This window comes from Macrobrachium nipponense, chromosome 11, assembly GCF_015104395.2.
Source record: "Macrobrachium nipponense isolate FS-2020 chromosome 11, ASM1510439v2, whole genome shotgun sequence".
Classification (NCBI taxonomy): Eukaryota; Metazoa; Arthropoda; class Malacostraca; order Decapoda; family Palaemonidae; genus Macrobrachium; species Macrobrachium nipponense.
The window spans coordinates 62865492-62870491 of NC_061087.1; the positions used below are offsets into that span (position 1 = coordinate 62865492).

Sequence of the window (5000 nt, forward strand, 5' to 3'; positions counted from 1 at the left end):
ACGTCACTACCACCTCGAGAGCTGTTTAAAGCATTGCTCTTTTATTCATGGAGTTCCATTTGCCGCACCCCTCGACAGGGGTGAAGTCAGTGCAGTGATCCCACACTCACCCTTACTCTCGATCCCCTTCATCTCTTCAACAAGGTGGCTTTTCTTTCTTTTCTATAAACACTTCATCAGTTTCTGTCCTGTTATAGGCTGGGGGGAGATTTCCTGTCACTCTCATGAGGCTTTCCACTCCCTTCCAGGTTACTTCTTCCTACGTATGCTCTGTGGAAATTGGTAATCCTCATTAAAAAGCTCAGTAACTATTTCTACCTTTCTAATGTACTGACTTGGAATTTCTTTCTCGTTCCTGTTCTTCAGGATTGTTGTAAAGTTTCATTCTCCTTGACATAGCAGGCTAGTTTTCATTTAATAAGTTTGATAGACTTATCTTTATCTTGCCCTTAATTCTGTGTTTGAGAGAGAGAGAGAGAGAGAGAGAGAGAGAGAGAATTCCCATTTTTCATAGTCGCTAGCATGTTTGATTCTGACAGGGCAATTATGTGTTAATATTTCTTGTTATACACTGAACTGAAAATGGTTTTAACAACATATATTTGTGGACGTGTTGTATTATTTTCCTTTTCATTTACTTATTATAGAACACAGTGTATCAAAGCTCAGTCATTACACATAGTATCTATATCCTTTTTGCTATATTAGACGATCCCAATGGTGTTCTTATTCTGTTTTAAATTTTCGAGAAAAAAAATCCTCTTAGCATTACTTTGTAACTCATTTCAATGTCACTTCTCAACCCACCCCTCTTCAGTATAACCTCTTTATACGCGATATCCCAAAACACAATTCTAATCTTAAATCGCCAAACTCTATTTCGTCTCTCATCTCCTTCCTTTTTGAAGAATGAAATTATTCTCTGAACTCCTTTCTTCTTTCGAACTTTTCCGTCCAAAATGTAGACTTTCATTATTGAGTTTCATAACCCAATGACTTTGGGTAGTGACGGGGGGGGGGGGGGTGGGGTGGGGGGGGGGCCGTCACCCCTTGGCTTTACTTGGTCCAAAGACTGTTTTTGTTTCTACCATCTCCATGTAAACATTGTATCAAAAACCACTGACTGCTCTCAATTCCTTTAATTGCTATTTACTCATGGTTTGAACTTTTTCAACCTGAACTGATTTCCCATTTATTAATGAGTTGGGATCCAAACGAAATTCGTGTTCGGTATTGGTTAAAAACTCTGATATTTTCATTTACGTTTTCATAATATGACAAGAATATTTCCTGGAACTTGATTATTAACTTTTCTGAGTCCATTGTTTCTTTTTTAATATCAGAAGAATTTGGTACTAACGCTTCTGAACACCTGAGATATTTTTCAAAATATCCTGTTTGATATCCCAGTGCCGTGAAAAACAGGGATCTAAAACACAAGCCTTTTTTGTCCTTTGGATTTTGCTTTGTCTTCACAGTTCTATCTATTCCTTTTCATTTGTTTTGGTGCTGTTCTTAGTCCTTTCTACAGAATTCTTAAGCCACATTTTACTTTTTTACTTTACCATGATGAATACCAATACTAAACTTGATTAACCTTTCCAAGATTACGATGAAGCCATTTATTGTTCCTTAGTCCTCGTAAATTTCATGTTTATGATAGAGATAACTGATGACCTTATCATAAAATTTCTGTTTGAAAAATACAACACTTAAAAATTGTTTTGATCGCGGTTTTACTTTTTCTAGTAGGGTCTTAAGATTCGCGCCACATTCTTACATCCCATCGGGAATTATGGCAACACCTCCATTTTCATTTTAAAACCTTTTAAACTACAATGATGTTATATAGCAGCTACCTGGAAGGAGCAATTTCAGATCCATCGCTACTTGGAATTAAAAGTGCTACCGTAAACAACGCTATTCCTCTGCGCATTTTCCACCCTATGTCAAGGTCCTCCTTCCCCCTTTTCCTCTTCCTGTGAGATTGGCCGTCTCACTTCGTAGGCTTCTTCGGCTTCTACTGTATGCTGGCCAGATCCTTAGGATTCAAGTTATCGGAAAGGTACAAAGAATTCCAATGTAAAGAATATATATATATATATATATATATATATATATATATATATATATATATATATGTATATATATATATATATATAATATATATATATATATATATATATATATATATATATATATATATATATATATATATATGTGTGTGTGTGTGTGTGTGTGTGTGTGTGTGTGTGTGTGTGTGTGTGTTAGTGAGTGTGTGCACGCAAAGCCCCAGAGAAAGGTGATTGCAGAATAATGATGGAGGTATGATACGTATACATTGGATGCTAAATTACTGAAGTCAATCTTAAGTTCCTAAGGTGAAAGGCAACTAGTTTTTAGAAATTGTAAATGGAAGGACTGGCCCTTGTAAGAATGTGCCATCCACTAAGGTGTGCTATAACAATTCGTATAAAGGAAGGGTTAAGAAAAGTCCTTGAAATGACACAGTAATTTAATTTTCTTGTGTAAGGGTCTCGCGAGTAGTGATTATTGGTTGATATTTGCTGCTAATTTAGTTTTAGTTCATGAAAGTGAAGGATATTGCAGAAAGAGTTTGAGAGCATTTTCAAACATGAACAGTTGAGAGCTGATTTTCAAAGGCTACAACTCTGAAAGGAAATAGAAGCGGGTGAGTCGAAACAGCGAACACTGAATGATGATAATAAAGTTACCTCAGGTGAAGTGACAAAATATAATTTTTGCAATTTTGATACGTGCTTCGAAAATAGATTATAAGCTAGAAAAATAATAAAACTTACAAATTAAAAGGAGAGTAAAAGCAAAGAACTGTAGGCTTTATTGATTGGAAGATATGACATTTTTTTTCTATCACTCAAGAGGTACTCTAGTTATATGTGAAGGATGGTTAGCCTATAGCTATTAGAATTGTTTTGGCAATGCTGACAGATCCTACATGTTTTCTGCCATTTTTTTATGTGTTTCGTGAAATTAAGTGTTCATGTTTTCTGCCATTTGTCCTCCTCCTCTGTCACCACTTTCGGAGATGCCTCACTCGAATGATAAGGTTCCACATTTTACTACATATGTACGTACATGCACGTGAAGTATTTCTTGTACCATGTACACTAATACACTTTATTTACAGGTATGTACTACAATAAAGGTTATGTTGGGTATTGAATGGTCCAAATTATTGCATTTCCTTGTTTATTGGTCAATTTAGCCTTATTATAAAATTTACTGTGGTGTTTTTGTAGGGCTTGGAACGAATTAGGCAATTTACATGTAAAACGTAGTTCAAGATACGAAAAAACCAGGTTACAAAGGTGGCTTCGGAGCAGATTAATTTCGTATCCTGAGGCACTACTGTGTGTGTATTATAATATATAATATATATATATATATATTAATATATATATATATATATATATATATATATATATATATGTATATAGATATAGATTAGATAGATAGATAGATAGAAAGAGACTTCTATAAAAGTCCAGTTTTATCATCTATGATTTAAATTTACAAAAAATGGCTGCTCCTTGCATCCCCCTCCTATAAGATTATGGTCATCGTCTGCAAAATGGCAGAAGGAAACGAGAACACTTTCATATATTCTTTCTCCGTGGCTTGGATCTTTGTTTCTCCTCACAAGTTTCCCCTTAGGACCGACTTTGTACCCAAGGAAATTAAATTGGGGGCTATAAGAGTTTGGGAAGGTAACAAGAGTTACGCACTTAGAATTAAGAACGAAAGAAGGTTAATATGATTATAACGAAAAAAAAAAAGAAATATGTCTGCTTTCTGCTTTTTTTTCGTGAATACTTATAATTTCATAACAATCTAGGCCACAAAAACATATATATTATTATACTATCCGAAAAACTAATATTTATAGACATTCACCAATATAATATTTTTGTTATTTTATGCCGTCATCTTGTATGTTAATAGTAAAATTCCTCTTATTAGGTATACCTATTCGAGTGCTTGACGCAAGCTCTAAAGTTATAAACATCAAACGAAGTGGTTGTCGTAAATCAATAAATTTGTAACAAACAGTTTACTTATTCTCCTCCAAGGAGACTATTTTCTATCAAAGTCTCGTTTTATCAGCATTTCCCGGAAACAGATGGTGACATGTTCAGCCCGTGTGTTGCATTTGCTAAAGGGCAACAGGGGTTTAGTGTTGTGACACATCCTGGACAACTGGCTTTGGTCTGCAACAGATACCAAGCAGTTCTTGTTTCTTTCACCCCTCCAAATGAAACAATAACAAGATAACAAACTGGTCAGGGAGCCGTCCATTAATGATATGATAAATACTTTCCTAGCAATGAAAAAAATAAATACTTTCTTAGCAATGAAAAAAAAGTAATGTAGATTTTCCTTTTTATTAAATTCATTTTTACTTAGTTCAGCAAAAGCTGAGGAAAGAGCTGGTGAAACGATAAATATCAGAAACCACGAGTTAATGAGGGTATTATGTGTAGAAGGTATAATATTTTCTATGACAGTTTCCACTCCAAAAGTGGGTTCCTCACCCTTGACCTTTACGCAAGTATCATCAGGTGCCTCTTGGTCGTCATAATTGCATACACTGAATAATTAGGGATTGTGGGATGAAATTTGACATTAATTCCACGAGGCAAATGGTGAGTGGAGCAGATTTTCCTATTAATTACGAAATAAAAAAAAGGGATTGCTTTCACAATAGAGGAAATTCCATGCGCATATGCTGATGTGTCTAATACTATGTCCTTGGACTGCAACACGAAGGGATGTTTGCGATACTCGATTGATCTGTCTCTCGGAACATGTCTGAAATTCATTAACGGGTATGGATTTAGTTTCAATTAACATGGATGCAATACCTCCTCTACACCGAAACATCAACATTATTCTCCTTGTGTAGTTATGAAGGTAAGGTAACGTGGGATAGACTATGGGAAAAATGTGTACATTAACTA

The 5000-nt window shown here is 35.0% G+C and overlaps 1 protein-coding gene across 2 annotated transcripts in view; it reads right to left on the reverse strand.

Annotated features, from left to right (window-relative positions):
- Positions 1-5000, reverse strand: part of LOC135206258 (uncharacterized) — a 212169-nt gene that overhangs the window by 188654 nt on the left and 18515 nt on the right. The window lies entirely within an intron of this gene.